Genomic DNA, 24,070 nt, shown 5'->3' with positions numbered 1-24,070 from the left:
TCTATCAGCTCAATCCTTCCCTCAGGACCTAGGAGTGTGTGAGCAATGTGCTTTTCTGGGCACGGAGGAGTGAAAAATGCTTCTTCCCCTCCAGCCTTCCCATTTTCCCTAGGTGATTTCCCTTGGCCAGGAGTGCACCTGAATGAGTGGCTGAATTGCTCCCCAGCCACTAGCTAGCTCTATGTCTGTTAGCCAAAGAGAATTATTATGCGGCTTCTGTAGCATAGCCTCTTTCTTGCCAGGAAGAGGCGTGGTTGCTAGTGGGTAAGTAGCAGAATTACCACTCATGTGTAGCCACCCTCCCCTCCCCTGACACTCCCCCTTTCAGTGTGTGCAGCCACAGCAATGCAAGAGCGCAGTGGAGCAGAGTTTTCTGGCAGAGCGAGTGCATAAAGAGGCGGGCATATTCTCCGTGTCCTGTGGACAACCCAGGCGGGATGCTGAGGACATCTCTCAGAAGCTTCATGGTGGCTTACTTTCCTTTTTGTAGAGGAGGGAATTGGACTGGAGACACGATTTTGAATGCGAGTTGGAGACAGACACTTAATGAAATGGGTCATGCGTGTATTGCTTTGGAGGCAGGTGAATTTCTCTCTGGCGAGACTCTTCAATATTCAGTCGGAGGAAGCTGGGGCTGGGCTGGAACAGAAATTCTGGAAGCAATTAGAAATTCCAAAAATGAGAGACACTGTTCTTAGCATGCATGGACATTCTTATTGATTTTAGGGGCATAAACATGTTTTTCCTCCTGATCTGACAGGCCGAAGGGAATGAAGTGTCCATGTGCCCAAAACAAAGCAATCAAGCCCCTTAAGTGTTTTCCTCTGAGCAACTCAGAGCACAAGTATGGGTTCGGTTCCGATACTGCAACAGTAACTTCCCAGGAATTCCTGGAATTGTATAAACCTCGTCTTGTTAGCCGTCACAATGAAGCAAGGCCGGTGGCAAGAGTGTGCTCCTTTTTGTGAATGGAATGGCATGGGCAGTGTATGCAGCCTGCCAAGGGTTACAGAAATAAACCCAAAAAACTGGTGTGCTTGGGCAAACCAGGGAAAAAACCCAGGTTTTCTGATGCCCAGCCAACTACATAGAATATCAGATCACACTGTCCCTAATGAGCCTTGTAATTTTAAATACCTGGGTGTCTCAGTGCTTACTCCAGGCTTTTCAGCATGATATACTCTAAATCTCCAAATCAATCATTTTGTCATTTTATCTTAAGGAACCCCACAGGCTCACATTGCAGATTGAACCCAGAGCTTTGGTTTGAACAAGAAAGTTGTGATACAGGCCATAAAAATCAATACTTTAGAAAAGTTTGAGGTGACATTAAAGGCTGGATGCTTCTCTTGGTAAGAAAAAATGCCAAAGTAGAATATTTCAGTTGAACTGTATGGGTGGTTTAGGGAACCATAATTTAGTTTTACTCAAATGCAGAGCTCTTTTTTCATGTTTTTCCTGATTTTGGTTCTTTTTGGGGTTTGCTTACCAGCTTTCCTGAATTGCAGGCAATGTTTATCCCTTCACAGTGGGGTTGATGAAATTGTTTATTTTCAAGTAAACTGTGCATTTCTGTACAGAATGTAAGTTATATCAGGTGTCCAAGAAGCTCCTGTGGATATTAGAGAGATTCAGTTTATGAGTAGATTTAAATGGTCTCAAGTAGAGGATGCTGGATGTAGCAACACTAGTGAAAAAACCCCAATATTTTCCTTGAATGTATCAATCTACGGGGTCCAAGATGGGGGTGTGATTTGCATAAGAAGCATTTGATTGGCTTATAAATTTGTCTGGGCAGCCTGTCGGTGGTTGATGATGATGATGTTGAGCGCTTACTATGTTCCAGGCACTGTACTATGCTCTGGGGTGGATAGACTAAGCTCTCTTTAGACCGTAGCACACTGTGGTCAGGGAATGTGTCTGCTTATTGTTGTAGTGAACTCTCCCAAGTGCTTAGGACAGTGCTCTGCATACAATAAGCGCTCAATAAATTCTGTTGAATGAATGAGTGAGTGAATAAATACAAGCAAATCGAGTTGGACCTAGTCCCTGTCCCATGTGGGGCTCATGGTCACAATCCCCCTTTTACAGATGAGGTAACTGCGGGACAGAGAAGTGCAGTGACTTGGCCAAGGTCCCACAACAGTCAGCCCATCCCAGGATGAAGGGGTTGACCTACAGCCCAACATGGCTCCTGCTCTTCTACGATTGATACCACCAGTCAGTCATATGGTGCAATCCCATGCCAGCCTGGGGCTTGCCCCCGTGCATGTCCACCAAGGTGATGGTGGCGGCTGCTCTCCGCATCCCGTCAGAAGAGTCCTGGCTCCCGCGTCTCCCACAGAGGCCCCTCTATCCCCATCAGTCAATGGCTCTGTTTCCCCAAGGAGCCAGGTCCGAGTCCTTTCGGGTTATCCTTCACCTTCTCTCTGTTCCCGGTGGCTCTGGAAGCTCAGACAGAGAGATTGGGACCTGAGCTCTGAAGGGCAGGTGATTTTGTGATTTAAATTATGCAGACAGCTGGCCAGGAGGTGCTATAACCCGCTTCCATATGGGATCATCTTGAGGGAGTTCACCTGATTACACAGAAGTAGCATGGCCTTAACAAATCCCAACATTATTATTAAGTGCTTACTATGTGCAGAGCACTGTTCTAAGCGCTGGGGTAGATTCAGGGTAATCAGGTTGTCCCACGTGAGGCTCAAAGTCTTAATCCCCATTTTAATAATAATAATAATAATGTTGGTATTTGTTAAGCGCTTACTATGTGCCGAGCACTGTTCTAAGCGCTGGGGTAGACATAGGGGAATCAGGTTGTCCCACGTGGGGCTCACAGTCTTAATCCCCATTTTACAGATGAGGGAATTGAGGCACAGAGAAGTTAAGTGACTTGCCCACAGTCACACAGCCGACAAGTGGCAGAGCTGGGATTTTACAGATGAGGTAACTGAGGCCCAGAGAAGTGAAGTGACTTGCCCACAGTCACACAGCTGACAAGTGGAAGAGCCGGGATTCGAACCCATGACCTCTGACTCCCAAGCCCATGCTCTTTCAACTGAGCTATGCTGCTTCTCTAGCGGATAGAGCATGGGCCTGGGAGTCAGAAGGATCTAAATTCTAATCCCGGCTCCAACACTTCTCTGCTGTGTGACCTTGGGCAAGTCACTTTACTTCTCTGTGCCTCAGTTCTTCTGTTCACCTTCCTATTTAAACTGTGAACCCCAGTGACTGTGTCCAACACGACTATCTTGTATCTACCCCAGTGCTTAGAACAGTAAGAGCTTAACAAATATCACAACTGTTATCATTACATTTCATAGCACCAAAGATACAAATCGTTATGGAACCAAATTATAGTTAGTTCTGCTCACACATGTTCTCATTACACGATTTAGATGCAGCACTGATGGAAGAATTAGGAAACGTTTTCCCAAAACACGGGTCTGTTCTGTTCTGTAACATGATCCACAAATTGGCAGAAGAGGTTTTGGTATAAGAACAAATGAAAGTATAGATGATCTTGGCATCAGTGAAGGATTTATCCTGCTACCCTTCCCAGGTTGTGGTTTTTTTTTAGAGGAATTTGTTAAGCGCTTGCTTATGTGCCCGACACTTTACTAAGCACTAAGGTAGATACAAGATAATCGAGTGGGACACAGTCCATGTCCCATGTAGGGCTCACAGTCTTAATCCCCATTTTACAGATGAGGTATGCAATACAGTAAAATAACAATGTGTGGCAAAAGAGAAGCAGCGTAGCCTAGTAGAAAGAGCATAGGCCTGTGAGTCAGAAGACCTGGTTTCTAATCCCAGCTCCTCCACTTGCCTGCTGGGTGACCTTGGGCAGGTCGCTTAATTTTTCTGTTTCCTCATCTGTAAAATGGGTATTCAGTACCTGTTCTTCCTCCTACTTATACTATTAAGTATGTATGTGGGACAGGGACTGTGTCCTACATGATTATCTTCTGCCTTTCATCTTAGTATAGTGCTTGGCACATAGTAAGTCCTTAACAAATACTACAGTTATTATTAAGGGTAAAGCATTCGGCTAGTGGGAGACCTAAAAATGACATAGTAATCTGTTCCACAAAATATCAGTCATGATAGTATCTTCAAGCTATCTACCCTCTAATCCCTTAATTCCCATTGAATCAATAGGTAATATGATGTTCTTTTCCCATAACACCAGGTTCTTCAAGAATACAACTCCCACATTATAGCTGAAATGACTGTACTTAAAAGCAGCTTTTACATCTCTCTTTGTTTTCAGCACACAAGAAGCATAATTTTGCTTCTTTACGCAAAATTAGCTGAATAAAAATATAAATGTTCCTGCAGGAGTTATGAACTCGTACAGGAGTTCCTTTTGTAAAGTCCCAGAGTTGGTAAATTACTCCTTTTTTAAAAAATGGTATCTGTTAAGTGCTTACTATGTGTCAGGCATTTTACTAATCTCTGGGGTAGACAGGAGATAATCGAGTTGAACACAGTCCATGTCCCACGTAGGACTCACAGTCTTAATCCCCATTTTACAGATGAGAAAACTGAGGCACAAGGAAGTTAAGTGACTTGCCCAAAGTCACATAGCAGACATGTGGCAGAGCCTGGACTAGAACCCAGGTCCTCTGACTCCTAGTCCCATGCTCTTTCCATTAGGTCACATTGTCTTCTCTGGTTTTCTAGTCCATATGACCAGTGCAGGGGAAAATTAGGTCTGGGAAAGCTTTCTTGGCTCTTTTGGGTCACCGAGAAATCATCTAGTAAATTATTACTCCAGTGTGGAAGCCTGGGAGTAACTTTTGTGGATTTGTAGTTGGATTAGAACTGGGCATGTTATAAGGAAAAAACAGCATGGGCTAGTGAATAAGCACAGGACCGGGTGTCAGAGGATCTGGATTCTAACTCCAGCTCCACCTCCTGCCTGCTGAATGACCTTGGATGAGTCACTTAACTTTTCTGCGCCTCAGCTTCCTCATCTGTAAAATAGGGATTCAATACCTTTTCCTCCTTTTCCTTAGGCTCTGAGCCCCATGTGGGTGAGGGACTGTGTCCAACCTGTTTATCTTATGATCCACCCCAGGTCTTAGTGCAGTGCTTGGCACATGGTACGTGCTTAACAAATGCCACAATTATAATTCTTAGACATACAGGTAGCTTGATTAAGATAATCAAGATAATCGAGATAGCTCGATTAAGCCCTCCTTTCCTCTTCTCCCACTTCCTTCTGCATCACCCTGACCTGGTCCCTTTATTCCTCCCCCCCCCCCCCCCCCCCCCGCAGCCCCACAGCACTTATATACGTATCTGTAATTTATTTATTTATATTAATGGTTGATTCCCCCACTAGACTGTAAGCTTGCTGTGGCAGGGAATGTGTGGTTTGTTGTTGTGCTGTACTCTCCCAAGCGCATAGGGCAGTGCTCCACACACAGTAGGTGCTCAATCAATAGTATTGAATGAATGAATAAATGATCCTGTAGCATACATCTGTGTCTTCTTAATCCATTGCATTTGCACATCTTCTCGAATCCACTGGAGGGGAAGCTTTGCTGTTGAGAGAGCAAGCCTGGGAGTCAGAAGCAGCAACAGAAACGTGTCTGCTGTGTTACCTTGGGCAAGACATGTAACTTCTCTCTGCCTCAATTACCTCATCTATAAAATGGGGATTAAGACTGTGAGCCCCATGTGGCGACAGAAACTGTGTCCAACCTGATTATCTTATATCTACCACAGCACTTAGAACAGTGCCTGGCACATAGTAAGCACTTAACAAATACTGTAAAAAAAATAAATTCCATCTTTCTCCACAGAGACACTTTCCTCAAGTTTTACAGACATTTTCATCATTCATCTATTTGGTATCGCTTCAGGGTTTCTTTTTAAATAGCACATTTTAGTTCTTGGGAGGAGATATGTCCTGATTTAAGTAAAACTTTAAAAATGATTTTCTTAGCTCCGAGACTGTCTTATGGGTAGAGTTGAACAAAAATACATTTTTGTAACCCTGATTTTTAGAATCTCTATATTCTGGGTTAAGGAAATTAAGTAAGAAAATATCTTCTGATTAGGGGATTTTTAAAAAATTCTAAGAGCAATTTTATTTCTTAGAGTGAGTTGAAGACACTCTTCTGTTTTAATTGTGTCACTCTTTTCTCCAATTTTAACAGAAATTCCAAATTTATTGTTCATTTAAAGAAATGGAAGTGTGAACGACATGGAAATAGTCCAAAAGAGAGTAGTGAAAATGATTATGGAGTTCAAAAATAGGACCTAAAAGGAAAGATAAGGGAGTTATGATCATTTCTTTAGAAAAGAGAAGGTTGAGAGTTAATTAAATAAAAACAATTCCCACACATGAGACTGAGTAGTTTTAAAAGGAAATGGATTTACACTGAAGCATGAATGATTTAGGTTAAAAATTAAAATGTTAACAGTAGTAACATCACTGTGAATTCCTATAACACTTTCCTTTCCCTTAAGGTACTTGGTCAGCTCACTTCCTCCTATTTTATCTCACTCATCTCCTATGACAAGCCAATTTGCACACTCTCACCCTCTTAACACCGGCCTGCTCACTGTATTTCCGTCTCATCTTTCCTGCTGCTGACCCCTTGCCCATGTCCTCCCTCTGGCCTGGAACCCTGTCCCCCTTCATATCTGACTGTCCACTACTCTCCCCACCTCAAAATCCTCCTAAAATCACACCTCCTCCAAGAGGCCACCCCTGACTAAGCCCCCATTTCCCCATCCACTCTCCTCTCTGCGTCGACTATGCTTGTCCCGTCTTATGCTGTTGTGTCTTCTCTGACCTAGAGCGATGCCATGGACACACCTCTCCCAGAACGCCCCACCTCCTTCTACAATCAGGCTGGTAGTGTATCCCTAGAGTTTTCTTGATAAAAATACAGAAGCGGTTTACCACTGCAGCCTTCCGCACAGTAAGCTTGAGTCTCCACCTTTGACTCTCTCCCATGCCGCTGCCACAGGTGAGTTTTGACTTGTAGCTGATTGCCTTCCACTCACTAGCCACTACCCAAGATAGGAATGGAATGGGTAGGCCTCTGCTTGACTCTCCCTCCATAGTCGAGACTGGTAGAGTACTGGAAACTCTCCTGGTGCCACCCTGAATCAATCAATCAGTGGAACTTATTGAGCACTTACTATTTGCAGAGCACTGGACTAAACGCACAGGAGAGTACAATAGAATAGAGTTGGTTGACACGTTCCCTCCCCACAAGGAGCTTACAGTCTAGAGGGGGAGACAGACATGAAAATAAAATACAGATAGGGGAAATGGGAGAGTATAAGGATATGTCTATAAGTGCTGTGTGATTGGGATGAATATGAAAGTGCTTAAGTGTTACACAGCCAAGAGCATAGTTAATAATAATAATAATAATGTTGGTATTTGTTAAGCGCTTACTATGTGCCGAGCACTGTTCTAAGCGCTGGGGTAGATACAGAGTAATCAGGTTGTCCCACGTGAGGCTCACGGTTAATCCCCATTTTACAGATGAGGTAACTGAGGCACAGAGAAGTGACTTGCCCACAGTCACACAGCTGACAGGTGGCAGAGCTGGCATTCGAACTCATGACCTCTGACTCCCAAGCCCGTGCTCTTTCCACTGAGCCACGCTGCTTCTCTAGTTGTCTTCTATAGTTGTCTAGAGGACATCTTGCACCTTGCCCAATGTTAGTGAATCAGGCACTATTTTATGTGGGTAAGTATGACTTTGCAGACTAATCCTAAGCCACGAATGCCTTGCCACTTAATTAACCCACTGCCTTATTAAAGGGAACCAGTTGAAACCTTACACTCTTCCCCAAATATGATATTTGTCTTTCAAATCACTTCCTAATGCACAACGTTCTGAAACTTTTGCTTGCAATATTTGTCCCGCTTGAGAGTGTTTTTTCTTCAAACATTTAATTTTTTAATTGGCAAACATTGCATGATCCCAGAATCTTGATTATGGTATTGCAGAGTCTGATATATATTTATATAGACACACATTTTTAATGGTATTTGTTAAGTGCTTCCTTTGTGCCAGGCACTGTACTAAGCGCTGGGGTAGATACAAGATAGGAGATGTAGGGCAAGATGGTGGAAATGGCAGTAAGGCTGTGAGAGGGCTGTGAGAGGCAGCAGCGACGGTGCTGCTAATCTCTACTAATCACTGCTAATCTACTATAGCCCAGTCCTCACATTCTGCTCCTCTTGTTTTATGCTGTCCAGTCGTCTCTGACCCGTAGCCACTCCATGGACCCATCTCTCCCAGAACGCCCCACCTCTATTTGGAATTATTCTGGGAGTGTATCCACAGAATTTTCTTGTTAAAAATACAGAAGTGGTTTACCATTGCCTTCTTCCTTGCAGTAAACTTGAGTCTTGGCCCTCGAGTCTTTCCCATGCCGCTGCTATCCAGCCCAGGTGAGTTTTGACTTGTAGCAGATGGCCTTCCACTCGCTAGCCACTGGCCAGTCTAGGAATGGAACGGGTGTGCCTCTGCTTGACTCTCCCTCCCATAGCCCAGACTGGTAGAGTACTGGAAACTCTCCAGGTGCCATCTTGAGAGGGGTTCTGCTCCTCTAGCACCAGCTAGCTCACTGTGCTCCTATCTCACCGCCAGCCCCTTTCCCACATCCTCCACTTGGCCTGGAACTCCCTCCCCACCCATATACTCCGAACCACCACTCTTTCCGCCGTCAAAGCATTGTTAAGGAAACATATCCTCCAAGAGGCCTTCCCCGATTAAGCCTCCCAGCTTGCTCGCCCTTCTGCTTCGTCTAGGCACTTGGATCTGTGACCTTTGGACATTTGATATTTTCCCCAACCCCACAACACTTATGTGCATATCTTTAAATCATATATTGTAAATTATTTATATTAATGTCTCGGTCTCCTCCTGTAGATTGTAAAGTCGTTATGGGCAGGGAATGTGTCCACTAATTCTGTTGCATTGTACTCTCCCAACCACTTTGTACAGTGCTCCACACATAGTAAGCACTTAATAAATACCACTGATTCACTGATCAGTTTGGACACAATCCCTGTCCCACAGGAGGCTAACAGTCTAAGTCTTAAGGAGCAGGATTTAATGTCCCCTTTTACAGATGAGGTAACTGAGGCACAGAGAAGTTAAATAACTTGCCCGAGATCACACAGCAGACAAATGGCAGTGTCAGCATTAGAACCCAGATCCCCCGATTCCCAAACCCTTACCTCTTTTCATCGGCCATGCTGCTCCCTGGGAGCCTTTTTCTAAATAATTTTGCTAGACACTTCTCCACTGAGCTCCAATGTAAACCGTGTTAACCAGAATTTTCCAATGAGTGACTGTGAAGTTATGGTGTATTTCTATGTTCTCCAGGGTCCTAGCGTCCAGCCTTATTTTCTCTGAGAGGCCTGTCTCAAAGGCCCGAGAAATGAGCAACAAGCCTGCCATGGGCTACCTATTGTGCAGCCTGGATGCGGTCTAAGGGAAATGGGGAGTAGGAAGTGAGGTGTGGAGGATGATTTACCCAGGTTAGCCAGTGAGGAAGAGCAGTGGGGGTTGGGGAACTTGTTGGCCAGGTGACAAGTAACAGCCTCCTTACTGGTGAGCAGTAATTGTGGCAGAGAGAAGGCACTGTCTTATTTCACCCTGCTGTAGTTCTCCATGGGTAAATCACTAATAGACTCACGGTCTCTCTTCTCTCTCCATTGAGTAACTGTGTGACTTTATGAGCACAATTATGAAGGCCATGCTGCCACTCCAGATGGTAATTAATTTATGGTCAGAACGGGAAGCCAAGGGGGCTCCCGTTGCTCACTGGCTTTATGCGAAGGTATTGGCCCCTAGCCAGTCAGCCACCCAGCAGTTTCTATTGAATGTCTGCAGGCTGTGGAGCCCTGTACTAAGTAATGGGCAGAATGACAAAGGAAGAACAAGACAAGGACCCCGCCCTGAAGGATCTCACTATTTAATGAGGAAGAAAGGACTAACTCGAATACATAAAATCCCCAAAACAAATGACAGGGGTCTATCAACCACTACCTTAGAAGATGAATGACAGAAATATATGAACATAGATTAATCAAGTATGAAGGGGCAAGAGAAATCTGGGAAGGCTTCCTGGAGGTGATGAATTTTTTTAGTAGCATTTTGAAAGGTGGAAGTGAAAGAGTTTGACCAAATAGGGGTGAGGTGAGCATTCAAGATGGGAGAATAGCACGTGGAGGTGTATGAATGGGGGAGAGTTGTCTGGGTGGGAAAATGCCCTTGTCATAGCAGAGACCAGCGACAGGGGTGTAGGTCTTCTGAAATAACTGGTGCTCCGCTGGATGGAACAAGTTCATTCGTCTCCCTGAGTAAAAGTGACTTGGGCACTGGGGAGAGTCTGGCCCAATGTTTTCTACCTTTTTGCCTCCTGTAATGTTTGGTGTCTTGTTTAATCATACATTAGAACGACACATATCCTGCTGAATCTAAATGGCTTCATTACTGTTTCAGAGCAGGCCCCCCCAAGCAAATAGTCAGTAAGTCTCTGTAATACCCAGTTGTTCCAGAGGAAGTCAATACGTGTGCACTAATTAGATCAATGCAAGAAGCGCTCACATATTCCATAACCCTTTGTGAAATGAGATGATTTTCTTCTCATTCGATTTGCTGAGTAGTACATAAACTACGTGTTGGTAAGCTTTCTTGGGAACATTGTCTTAACAATGCTAATTGTTCTTTGGGCACCCAGCAGTCATAACAGCAATACTAATCATACATTTTGTACATTACAGCACCTTTTGACTCAAGAATCTTGGGTTCTTTAACGCACGGAGCCAGAACCTGCCCTGGGCTGCCAGAGGCCCGGAGGCCTGATGAGGAAATGCATTCACCCTTTCAGGCCAAAAGGGGCCACAGAGTGAATCACCGCTGCCCTGGGATTAATCAGAACCTCTCTGTTATGCTCTGCAGCCCTGCAGGACACTGAAAGACTGAACATGCCTCTTGAAATGCAGGGTATATTAGCAGGGAGGAACTTAAGCCAGGGGAGAGTAGATCCTGCTGTTTCATTAGACTTCCTGGTTCTCCTGATACAAGTAGGTGGTAAATTGGGTTAGTCTTGTTTTAGAAATGGAGAAATTCAGGGAAAGTGAAGACCAAAACAACCTTTTCATCTATTAGCATAGAAGCCTAGTAAACAGTTACAGAGAAATGAATTCCCTAAAATTTCTTGTTTCGGGCAGAGCTTGGAGAAAATGCACAGACTTCACCTGTCGGAAGGAAACGTTACTAATGAGGTTTAAATACGCCGTATTTTTCAGACCTGCAAACATGATTGTAAATCTATATGGCTACATTCGGGCCCAGGTACTGCTCCTACGGAGACATACGGAGAGGTAGGAGAAGCGGCTGGATTATTGTGTCAGCCTTCTCTCTGATCTCCCTTCCTCCTGTCTCTCCCCACTCCAGTCTATTCTTCATTCTGCTGCCCGGATCATCTTCCTGCAGAAACGCTCTGGGCATGTCACTCCCTCCTTAAAAACCTCCAGTGGTTGCCTATCAACCTCCGCATGAAACAAAAACTCCTCACTCTAGGCTTCAAGGCTCTCCTTCACCTTGCCCCCTCCTGCCTCACCTCCCTTCTCTCTTTCTACTGCCCACCCTGCACGCTCCACTCCTCTGCCGCTCACCTCACTATCCCCGGTTCACTCCTATCCCGCCGTCGACCTCTGGTCCACGTCCTACCGCTGCCCTGGAATGCCCTCCCTCCTCACCTCCGCCAGACCAACTCTCTTCCCCTCTTCAAAGCCCTACTGAGAGCTCACCTCCTCCAAGAGGCCTTCCCAGGATGAGCTACCCCTTTTCCCTCTGATCCCTCTGCTCCCTCTCTGCTCCCCCTCCGCCCTCTGCTCCCTCCCCCTTCCCCCCTTCACCTCCCCTCAGCTGAGCCCCCTTTCCCTCTGCTCCTCCCCCCTCCCTTCCCCTCCCCTCAGCACTGTGCTCATTTGTATATATTTGTATATATTTTTATTACCCTATTTATTTTGTTAATGAGGTGTACATCCCCTTGATTCTATTTATCGTGATTATGTTGTCTTGTTTTTGTCCGTCTGCCTCCCCCCATTAGACTGTGAACCCATTATTGGGCAGGGATTGTCTCTATCTGTTGCTGAATTGTACATTCCAAGTGCTTAGTACAGTGCTCTGCACATGGTAAGTGCTCAATAAATACTATTGAATAAAGTAGAGGTCGTGGGGGGACGAGAGAGAGGTGGATTTGGGGACGGGATCCTGGCTCCTATTGGCAGGAAATGTTTCTACCAACGCTGTGGTACTGTATTCTCCCAAGTGCTTATTACCGTGTTCTGCACCCAGCCAGCGCTCAATAAATGCCATTGATTGATTGATTGATTGATTGGAACTTGAGATGTAGGAAGCCTTCATGGCTACGGCGGCTGGCCACTCAGGAATACCAGACAAGGAGATGCTCTTAGCACCATATGAGGCATTCTTGGCATGCAGCCTAAAGTGATGATGTCACAGGTGCCAATTTCTGGAAGTGTGACATTTTGCATGATCTAGAGCATTTTGGCCCCGCTCAGGATCACACCTGGTGAGTTTCCAGTACTCTACCAGTCTTGGCTACGGGAGGGAGAGTCGAGCAGGGACATCCTATCCGTTACCAAGACCTGCCAGTCTCACCTTTGCAATATCGCCAAGATCCACCCTTTCCTCTCCACCCAAACGGCTACCTTACTGCTACAGGCCCTTGTTATATCCCGGCTGGACTACTATGTCAGCCTTCTCTCTGATCTCCCTTCCTCCTCTCTCGCCCCGCTCCAGTCTATTGTTCACTCCGCTGCCTGGCTCATCTTCCTGCAGAAACGTTCTGGGCATGTCACTCCCCTTCTTAAACACCTCCAGTGGTTGCCTATCAACCTCCGCTCCAAACAAAAACTCCTCACTCTAGGCTTCAAGGCTCTCCATCACCTTGCCCCTTCCTACCTCTCCTCCCTTCTCTCTTTCTACCGCCCACCCCGCACGCTCCGCTCCTCTGCCGCCCACCTCCTCACCATCCCTCGGTCTCGCCCATCCCGCCGTCGACCCCTGGTCCACGTCCTCCCGCGGTCCTGGAATGCCCTCCCTCCTCACCTCAGACAATCTAATTCTTTTCCCCTCTTCAAATCCCTACTTAAAACTCACCTCCTCCAAGAGGCCTTCCCAGACTGAGCTCCCCCTTTGTCTCTCTGCTCCCTCTACCCCCCTTCACCTCTCCGCAGCTAAACCCTCTTCTTCCCCCTTTCCCTCTCCTCCTCCTCTCCCATCCCACCCCCTCAGCACTGTACTTGTCCGCTCCACTGTATATATCTTTATCACCCTATTTATTTTGTTTATTTTGTTTAATGAGATGTACATCACCCTGATTCTATTTAGTTGCCATTGTTTTTATGAGATTTTCTTCCCCTTGACTCTATTTATTGCCATTGTTCTTGTCTGCCTATCTCCCCCGATTAGTCTGTAAGCCCGTCAAAGGGCAGGGACTGTCTCTATCTGTTGCCGACTTGTTCATTCCAAGCGCTTAGTACAGTGCCTTGCACATAGTAAGCGCTCAATAAATACTATTGAATGAATGAATATCCATTCCATTACTAGCTTGGGCCATGGCTAGCAAGTGGAAGGCCATCTGCTACAGATCAAAACTCACCCGTGCTGGGCAGCAGCGGCACGGGAGAGAGTCGAGAGCGGAGACTCAGGTTTACTGAGAGGAAGAAGGCAGTGGCAGTGGTGGTGTAGGGAGAAGGGGAATTGAAAGATCGGGAGAGAGATGTTCAGCGCTTTTACAGAGTATTTTTACAAACCATTTGACTCAATCCTACCTGTAAAACCTTGCTTTCCACAGTTTCCCTTCCCTCCTAATAATCCGCTCACCAATGCCAACACCATTCTGCAGAATTGCTGTTCCTCTAGAAGTGCAGCAATCATCCCATTATTGACCTGGCAGTGGGTGATGGTCTCTAAATGAAACATCAATATTCACTTTCTTGTAGCGCAGTATTGATGGGTCAGATGACATTGATTTCAATGCCTTTTGATACATTCGAAAAAGTCACAACCCAGTTTATATGAGCTACAGTTACCTAATAAATCATTTGCCAGAAGAGAGATATGTTCTAGGTACTAGCCTGGCAAATAGGTTCGGGCCACAGATTTTTTTAAAGACAGGCAGTAAAAATGACTTAAATCAACAGTCTCTGCTACCTGCCCAGTGCAAATCCAAAGATATGTGGGCCAGATGGAGGGAAGGTGTGCGCGATGGTGTGAAGACAAAAAGCGTGGCTTAGTGGATAAAGCACGGGCCTGGGAGTCAGAAGACATGGGTTCTAATCTCGGCTCTACCTCTTGCCTGTTGTGTGACTTTGGAAAGTCACTTAACTTCTCTGTGCCTCAGTTTCCTCATCTGCAAAATGGGGATTCAGTACTTGTTCTCCCACCTACTTAGAGTGTGAGCCCTGTGTAGGACAGGGACTATGTCTGACTTAATAGTAATAATGATAGTTTGTTAAGCGCTTACTATGTGCCAAGCACTGTTCTAAGTGCTGGGGTAGATACAAGGTAATCAGGTTGGACCCAATTCCTGTCCCACATAGGGCTCACTGTCTTATTACCCATTTTCAGAGAAGTGAAGCGACTTGCCCAGGGTCACACCGCAGACAAGTGACAGAGCTGGGATTAGAACCCATATCCTCTGACTTGATTATCTTATATCTACCCCAGTGTTTAGTACAGTGCTTGACACACAGTCGTTGCTTAATAAATACCACCATAATTATTATTTTGGCTGGTAACCAACGGCACCCAGATTATCTCTGATTCTCAGGGAGTCTGCGTCAGATCTGGGGTCCACCCCAGTTAGGCTGCTGTTCAGGGGGGCCTAAACCAGACCCCACTCTTCACCAAATGGCTACTCGAACTCTCCCAAGTTCAAAGACCCATGCTGCCTCCCCAGGATGACCAGGACTGGAGGTGTCCAGAGATCTGTTAATATCCTCTCCCTACCTCCCAAGAATCCCCTCTCAGGCTCGCACCTGGAGAGTTTCCAGTACTCTACCAGTCTTGGCTATGGGAGGAAGAGTCAAGCAGAGGCCTACCCATTCCATTCCCTACCTTGGCCAGTGGCTAGCGAGTGGAAGGCTATCTGCTACAAGTCAAAACTCACCCATGCTGGGCAGCAGCGGCCTGGGACAGAGTCAAGGGTGGAGACTCGAGTTTACTGTGCGGAAAGCGTCAGTAGTAAACCACGTCCATATTTTTCCAAGAAAACTCTACAGATCCACTACCAAAACGATTGCAGATGGAAAGTGGGGTGTTCTGGGAGAGATGTGTCCGTGGTGTTGCTGCGGGTCGGAAACGACTCGACGGCACAAGCCAAGATGAGGACTCCCAAGAATGGGTCGGTCCCAAGGTGAACAGTGCGATCTGGACCATCCTTGGGCCTAAAGGGAATCTGCTGCATCTGCTTCCCTTCTTTCACTCCAGCCCTTTGGGATATTTGCAAGGGTGCTGTATCCTACGCTTAATCCACTGTATGCTTGGAACATCTGACCATGATGTCAGGTGGCAGAGTCAAAAACGGGGCAGATCCAAGGCAGAAAACATCTACCAAGGATTTATCCTTACTTGTAAACAATGTTCCATTTGGTTATTTCAGTCACATTTGCATGCGAGTATAGGGTCTCACCATCGGAAGCATTATCTTCAAAAAATCAAAGGCAGCTACACACACACACACACACACACACACATATTTCTGGCATTTAGAAGTGGTATTTACATGACTGTATTTACACAGTGAGTCACACTGGCTTTTATTCTCCACAGGGCCCAAGTCCCTCCCTGGTAGTTAAGTTAAAGCATAAAAGGAGGCACATCCATCCTCTCAGAACTCTAGGATGCCATTTAATAATCCATTACTGCTACAGGATACTAAAGGTCTCCGAGTTGCCTGAAAGAGGGAGTGCAGATCTCAAGCCCCATAAAATCATGAAAGAGGTTGGAATCCTAGAGCCTCAGGGCTGTTGGTTGTCTATTGGTTTCTTACTACTGGGAGTAATTTAGGCCCAGAGGAAAATCTGGTATAATAATGCGTTTGTAAATACAGTGTGCTTTTCCTTGCAAAAACAGTTCTGAAACTGGCAATTTCCATGCCCCAGTCAGGCTGGGAGGGAGGCCATTAGAGGAGAGGAGCTTAATACTGTATTCCTCAGTAATGCTGGTTCTGGAAACTAGAGCTAGGAGGCTTTAAATAAGTATTCACCCTCCACTTATTTTTTCCTAGCCGAGGTATTTGCTTTCTTGCTCTATGTGTTTTCACTTACCCATTTGTCTGGGTTACTAATGTATGGTTGTTTTGGTGTGTTTCCTCAGTAAAACAAACAAAAGATATATAATGGGCAGATCTATGAATACCAACTTTTGAGCATATATATATATATATGCATTTATATATGTATATATGTGTGTGTGTATATATATATATGTATATATACCCACTTGTTATACATTTCATATATGTTTTTACTGAAGGAAAGGCCTTGTAAATGTAGGCCAGGAGTACTGCGGATGATTAAAATATGCAGATAAAATAAACATGTATAGTTTCCACTTTCTTCCCCACCAAAGATTTTGATCAGATTTGCTATAGAATTGTTAAATCAACTGCTTTGCATTTTGCAACTCTACACTTCTCTCTCATTCTCCTGGTTCAATATATCTAAAACTGAACTTATCATTTTCCTTCTCCAATCCTCCAGCGTTCTCCTTGTCTCTCAAGCCCGCAGCCTTAATAGTACCCTTAGCTGCTTCCTCTCTTTCAGTCCCCATATCCAGTTTGTTTTCAAATCATGGTAGTTCTTGCTCCACAACATTTCCAGGATCTGCCCCTCGCTCTCCCTCCAAACTGCCACCATGCTGCTCCAATAACTTGTCCACTTCCCACAACTACTATATCGGCCTCCTTGCGGATTTCCCAGCCTCCTGTCTCTCCCCCTCCAGTTCATACTTTGCTGCCTGGATCGTTTTTCTAAAACATTGTTTTGTTCACCTCTTTCCATTCCTCAAAAACTTCCAAAGGTTGCTCATTCCTCTCTGCATCAAGCAGAAACTCTTAACTAAGTATTCAGTCAGTTCTCCCCCTCCTTCTCATCCACTCTCTCCTTCCATTATGCCCCAGATCTCACTTTTTGTTTCTTTAAAGCTTACTTCCTACTGTGCCTTGTAACCTCTCTTGCCTCTAACTTCTTGCCCCACACCCTTCCCTCTGCCTAGAACGTCTCCCCTTTCCAATCCAACTGTCCACTGCTCTCTCCATCTTCAAAGCCCTTCTGTAATCACATCTCCTTCAGGATGCCTTCCTCTATTAATTTTTAATCATCCCACCCTGTATCTCTTCAACTACCACTTCAGAACTATCTAAGCACTTAAGTATTCACAGCTTTCCTCAGCGCTTATGAATCATCTTACATGCCCCTCCTTGCTAAGTACTAATTCATGTAGATATCCCTTTTTCCTTCTTTGTCCTATCTGTCATTTATTTTAGTGTCCCTTTCCCTCACTTGACTGTAAGCTCCTTAAAGGCAGCGATCATATCTACAAACTCTCCTATAGTCTCCCACGAGCTTAGTTCAGTACTCTCCTCAGAGTGGGTGCTCAGGAAATATTCTTGATTGATCGATTGATTAGGATTTGCCAGAAGTTCAACTGTAAGCTTCTTGTGGGCAGGGATCCACCAACTCTATTGTACTGAACTCTCCCAAGCTAATAGTACCATACTTACTTGCACACAGTAAGTGCTCAATAAATACCACTGACCGATCGATTGGTCCTTGCCATCCATGCTAACCATTCAATCATTTGTTTCACTGTTTTTCGGCACCCCTACCAGAGAGTGAGCAGCAGCAGTTAAAGGAGAGTCATTCATTCATTCAATTGTATTTATTGAGCCCTTACTGTGTGCAGAGCACTGTACTAATTGGTTGGGAAGTACAATTCGGCAAAAAATGAAATCCAAACCAGTCAATCTTGCTGTTTGTTAGTAGATCTGGAAAAAAAGGTCTATGATGAAAGGGGAGCAAAGCTATTGGTTAATTTCAGTTATATGTGCCCTTCATGTCCCCCATCTCCACAGAAAAACAGAACCGTCTCTCACTTGCTTTGAGACACAAGAAGAGAGAAGAGGAATATTATGGCTTTCCAATTGGCAGTTTGTTTTCTGTAGTGGTTTTGTTCAAATTTGAAAAATTCTCCCTTGGGATTTCCCTGTGGGATGGTAGTTCGGCAGGAAAATTCCCCGTGAAGGAACTTGAAATGAAGCAAAACCCCTTCACAAAGTCCTGGTTCTGCTTCTCCTCCATGCTTGCCTTTGCCTGGAGGAGGACAAGGGCAGGTCGCCCCTCCCTGGGAGATGGTTTGCACTGTTTGTCTCCAACTCCTGGGGTGAGCTCTATTGAAGGCCGGCTGGGAGGCTGGCTCTCTCAGGAAATCTGGATTTTGTCCTAGTTTGAAAGTAGGGAAAAAAATTGATACTGAAACAACTCATAGTGCACAGATGTGTGGGGCTTTATATACTGTATGTTGTTTCCTGGCAGACAGAAAAAGTTTGCCAGGTGGTATGGAAAATTGGTAATGAAAACAGTATGGGTGGCTATAAAACGTTGTCCCTGTGCAAAATATTTTTATTGAATCTTTATTTTTTTGCATAATATTTACCAGCCTCATACTGCTTTTATCCTGAAGTGGGAAAAAAAAACCCCGATGTGTATCTCCCGTGGCCGAACATAATTGAAAAGATCAAAAGACAACAAAGGGTTAACATTGTGTGGTGGGTAGAGATTTTTCTAGCCTGGTATTTTTATGCTAAGGGTCTTTTTGTCTCTCTCACCAAGCAACAGCATCTTTCTTCCCTGTATGAATCATTTAACTTCAACCATGTCTCAGCCTTCGACTCCCTTGCTACCTCAGCTTTTGTGCATCAGTGGGGAATGAAAGATGGCAATAAGGGAAAGCCTAAACAAAGAAAAACACATTCCTTTGATCTTGGACATTGCAGTTCTTGTTACACAAGGAAAGATTTGAAGTCAGCCCCTCCCCAGGATGGGGCTAAAGGGCCAGGAGGAGGAAATAACATTTTGCTGTACAGGTTTTTTTTTTCCTGTAACACAGGAGGTTGCAGTCTGGAAGATCCCTGTCCTATGGGGTATTGTGTTAGAGTAATTATTGATTCAGTGGGAATTAAGGGGTTAGGGGTAGATGGTTCAGAGTTACCACTGTGATTATTTGGCCGTACAATTTCCTGTACTTATTATTATTATTATTATGTCCACCAGTAGCAGACCACTTTGCATCCTTGCCACTGATTTATTTCATTGTATTAAATACTGTGAAGTTACAAAAATACAGAGAAATACAAAGTACTCTATGGTACAGAACAGTATGGCTGAGGCAGAGGCTTGGAAGTTTAGCAGCAACATACCTAGATTAATGCCACACATGTACGTACATAATTTTCCCCCTATACTCAATGGCCTAGTGAAAAGAACATGGGCCTGGGAGTCAGAGGACCTGGGTTCTAATCCCGGCTCTGCCACGTGTCTGCTGTGTGACCTTGGGCAAGTCGCTTAACTTCTCTGTGCCTCAGTTGCCTCATCTGTAAAATGGGGCTTAAAGCCTACTCCCTCCTACTTAGAGTGTGAGCCCCATATGGGACAGGGACTGTGTCCAACCCGATGAACTTGTGTTTATCCCAGTGATAAACACAGCACATAAAACCAAGTATTATTATTATTAGTAGGGAAGACTATCCCCTAATACTTCCATCCATCATGTTAGATCCATATTCTGTAATGAATAATAATAATAATTACAGTACTCATTAAGCGCTTACTATGTGCCAAGCACTGTTCTAAGTGCTGGGGTAGATGCAAGTTAATTAGATTGGACACGATCCCTATCCCACATGGGGCTCACAGTCTTAATCCCCATTTTACAGATGAGGAAATTGAGAGCCAGAGAAGTTAAATGCCTTGCCCAAGGTCAAACAGCAGACATGTGGCAGAGTTGGGATTAGAACCCAGGTCCTTCTGACTCCCAGGCCAGTGCTCTATCCACTAGGCCATGCTGCTTCTCTGTTAGAGCTGACCAGGGTATATAAGGGCCACCAATACCCAGTGCCTCTCTTCCCAACTCAAAACTGCCATTTGGGAAAATGGAGCTTAGAAGACAAAGATTAGTCAAAAGGACAAGACTACATTATGCATTATTCCTTAATCAGCTTTCCAAAGAAACATGCTCTAGTGCTGCAGCTAGAATTTAGGTGGGACTGAGGGAATTTGGGTTTTCATTCTGGCGCAGTTTGACATGCCAGAGTAGCCAAGGATGCAGCACAGGCAACTGGAGGGCTGGTGAGCTGTGAGCTGGTGAGCTGTGACCTCCCTGGCTGTGCTGTGAGAAGCAGTGGCAAATCGCGAAATATTCACATGGCTGTCAGCTGGGAGGGGAGTGAGCTGATCTTTCCCTTGCTTAAGCCACAGACGTGGGATCCATACCTGTGGGAAATCATCTCTGGTCTCACCCCTACCCATTCCAGTTTCAAACTGGGATGATGGACTATTGACTGGTCAGAGTATGGCCAGGAGTTAAGGGGTGGTATGCTTGATAGAGGGTGCTGCAGTTAAGGCCCCCTCCATGATTTTAGCTCAGGCTTGGCAGCATCAGACCTGGGATGCAGAAGGATCGGGGAGCAATTGGATCAGGGAGCCGCCCGCTTGGTCTGGGAAGCAGCAGAATAATAATACTGATATTAATTGTGGTATTTGTTAAGCATTTACTAAGTGTCAAGCACTGTTCTAAGTCCTGGGGTAGATATGAGATGATCAGATAGGACACAGTTCCTGTCTCACATAATAATAATAATTATGGTACTTTCAAATTGTACTTTCATTCAGTCATATTTATTGAGCACTTAATGTGTGTTCCAAGCGCTTAGTACAGTGCTCTGCACACAGTAAGCGCTCAATAAATATGATTGAATGAATGAAGATAGGACAAAGTCCCTGTCCCACATAACAATAATAATAATTATGGTATTTGTTAAGCACTTACTATGTGCCAAGCACTGTTCTAAGTGTTGGGGTAGATAACAAGGTAGTCAGGTTGTCCCACGTGGGGCTCACAGTCTTAATCCCCATTTTACAGATGAGGTAATTGAGGCACAGAGAATTGAAGCGACTTGCCCAATATCACACATCAGGCATTTGGGAGAGTCAGGATTAGAACCCACCTCCTCTGACTTCCACCCTCTCGGGGTCGCACCTGGAGAGTTTCCAGTACTCTACCAGTCTCGGCTACGGGAGGGAGAATCAAGCAGAGGCCTACCCGTTCCATGCCTAGCTTGGCCAGTGGCTAGCGAATGGAAGGCGATCTGCTACATGTCAAAACTCACCCATGCTGGGCAGCAGCGGCATGGAAAATAGTCGAGGGCGGAGACTCAAGTTTACGCACGGAAGGCGACAGTGGTAAACCACTTCTGTATTTTTACCGAGAAAACTCTATGGATTGATTGATTGCAGATGGAGAGGGGGGCGTTCTGGGAGAGATGTGTCCGTGGTGTCGCTATGGGTCGGAATGACTCGATGGCATAAGACAAGACAAGACAGGACCTCTGACTTCCAGTCCCATGCTCTTTCCACTAGGCCATGTTGCTTCTCGACTAGGCCATGCTGCTTGCAGGCAGCAGTGGTGACAACAGCAAGCAGCAGCAATCTCCAGCATATATTCTACACTCTTTTGGTCATTTTTTTTTAAATCATCTGGTTACATAGGGAACAGTCAATTCCTAGGAAAGTAGGGGAATGCCTGCTTGGGCTATGCCATTAGTGGTGAAAGTTTCTGATCAAAGAACCACCTTGGGCAAACCCAGTAGGAAATGTGAAACAGAGCTGGCTAACGTGGATAGTGAAGAATGCAACAGCTTCCAAGACAACTATTCACCAGCCCATGGTGCTAAGGCCCGGTATTGGCAGTGGACTGTAGCCATCTCAGTCACAAATGAGTCCTACACGTAAATATTTTTTTTGTGTGCCCTTGGCAATATACTGCATTCCTGCCTACTCACTCATTGCACTCTGTTCCTCAGGGGGACCATAACAGACAGGAAAGAGAGTGCAACCAGCCCTGTGCAAACCACTTTCACTAAAATCCCTTTATACGGGTTCTGGGCCCAGATATCTCAAGACCAGAGACCGTTCTTTACGGGAGACTCCATCATCATCATTGAGCATTTCACCAGAGGAAGGAAGGGAGATTGAAAATCAAAAGTGAAACATTCGAAAGGGAAAAGAGCAAAGGAATGATCAGCAAGAGAACGTTCCCTGACCTTGCTGGAATTTTCACCCTTTGGGATTCTCACTCTTTCATCGGGAACGATGCGGGAGCGATGAGAAGTGGAGGTTTAAAGAAGCGACTAATTCAATATTTGTGAACCAAATGGCGATGTTGAAAATATGCCTCCAGGACTAGATTTGGGTTTAGGACAGTAAAACAGTTGCTGAGTGGGTTTGAAGCCATATCTACTACTCAATGAAAATGTTTAGATCATTTACACCTCTTTCAGAGTATCAGCAGGCAAGTGACTTAGATGTGTGGCAAGCTCAGAGAAACATTTCAGGAACAATCAAATGCTACAGTCAAAGACATTTTAGAGAGGCTCTTCAGAGAGCAGGAGCCTTCATTTTGTGGACAAATGCAGCACTCAATGCTAAGGACATTGATTTTATACTAGAATATATGAGTAACCCACCTATTGCAGTCAATGAAAAGCAGATCTTTTTCAAAGAAGCATGCTTTTTTTCAGTACACTTCGCTCCTCTAATGCCAGCCTACTCACTGTACCTCTAACTCGTCTATCTCCTATTGACCCATGTGCCCATGTCCTGCCTCTGGCCTGGAACGCTCTCCCTCTTCATATCTGATAGACGATCACTTTCTCCACCTTCAAAGCCTTAGTGAAGGCACATCTCCTCCAAGAAGGCCTTCCCTGGCTAAACCCTCATTTCCTCTTCTCCCACTCCCTTCTGCCTCGCTCTTGCCCTTGGTCTTGTACCCTTCCTTTGTTTACCCCTCCCTAAGCCTCACAGCACTTAAGTACATACGTATCTATAATTTATTTCTTTATAATGCCAGTCTCCCTTTCTGGCCTGTAAGCTTGCTGTGGGCAGGAAATTCATTGTTATATTTATTGAGCACTTACTGTGTGTAGAGCACTGTGCTAAGTGCTTGGAAAGGAATATTTCTACCAACTCTGCTCCAGTGTACTCTCCCAAGTGAACAGTCCTTTGCACACAGTAAGCACTCAGCAAGCACCGTTGATTGATTGATCGATCAGCCTTTTATAGAGTTGTTATGGCCCTGAACAGAGAAATAGAAGAGGAAAAACTGGGGAAGAGGATGAAAGGAAAAAGAAGAGGTGATAGATCAAGAAATAGTCACTGGATTCAAAAGGGGGAGCTAGGCCTCTGTGGGTTCAGGGCTAATAGATTTTGTGGGGCCTCCATAACGTCGTTACATTATGCAGAGTATGGTGACATTAGATCGGATGCCCCCCCCACCCCTCCCGCCATGCTAGCTGCCCTGTGCCAATCCCCTGCCCCAGGGGGAATCGGCTTGGCTCTGAGAGTTGAGTGTGTGCCACAAGGCTCCTCCTCACTCCCGCCATTAACATTCACTAATCCCCTGGTTAATTAACAAATTAGATAGAGTAATTAGCTATTGCTAATTGATGGGGCTATTGTGTTCAGCCTTCCAAGGCTTGCTGGTGAAACTCTGCCTGCTTCAGTTCCTTCCCAGGGAAGTGTTTTGGGGCCAGGGGAAGGGGAGAGGATGGGTGATGGGGGCAGTCCTCCACCTCCGCTTCTCTGGCTGACGGCTGAGGGGCTCTCTCCCCTTCCCAGTTTACCAAAGCTGAACTGGAGTTTTCTGAACTGGGTTGGCCGGGGCTATAGTTCACATGAGTCACCTACACGCTATCCCTGGCAACA

The 24,070-nt window shown here is 45.3% G+C and overlaps 1 long non-coding RNA gene and 3 other non-coding genes across 4 annotated transcripts in view; 2 read left to right on the top strand and 2 right to left on the bottom strand.

Annotated features, from left to right (window-relative positions):
* Nucleotides 1-547: 547 nt before the first annotated feature.
* The window catches only part of LOC114808246, a 58,895-nt gene continuing 35,372 nt past the window's right edge, over nucleotides 548-24,070 (bottom strand). Inside the window, exons 2-4 of the long non-coding RNA XR_003756094.2 lie at nucleotides 5,486-5,549; nucleotides 1,490-1,612; nucleotides 548-653 (exon numbers count right to left, since the gene is read on the bottom strand). This is a non-coding gene — a long non-coding RNA (uncharacterized LOC114808246). The remainder of the gene's footprint in view (nucleotides 654-1,489; nucleotides 1,613-5,485; nucleotides 5,550-24,070) is intronic.
* On the bottom strand, nucleotides 8,442-8,579 carry LOC114808430. The gene has a single exon (XR_003756278.1). It is a non-coding gene; the product is annotated as a small nucleolar RNA SNORA7 (small nucleolar RNA).
* LOC114808421 lies at nucleotides 15,050-15,188 on the top strand. Its single transcript, XR_003756269.1, has one exon. It is a non-coding gene; the product is annotated as a small nucleolar RNA SNORA7 (small nucleolar RNA).
* LOC114808275 lies at nucleotides 21,330-21,467 on the top strand. Its single transcript, XR_003756122.1, has one exon. It is a non-coding gene; the product is annotated as a small nucleolar RNA SNORA7 (small nucleolar RNA).

The sequence above is a fragment of the Ornithorhynchus anatinus genome, chromosome X5 (assembly GCF_004115215.2).
Source record: "Ornithorhynchus anatinus isolate Pmale09 chromosome X5, mOrnAna1.pri.v4, whole genome shotgun sequence".
NCBI classification, from domain to species: domain Eukaryota; kingdom Metazoa; phylum Chordata; class Mammalia; order Monotremata; family Ornithorhynchidae; genus Ornithorhynchus; species Ornithorhynchus anatinus.
Note: the sequence above shows the minus strand (reverse complement) of the source record. Positions and strands in the feature narration are given on the sequence as shown.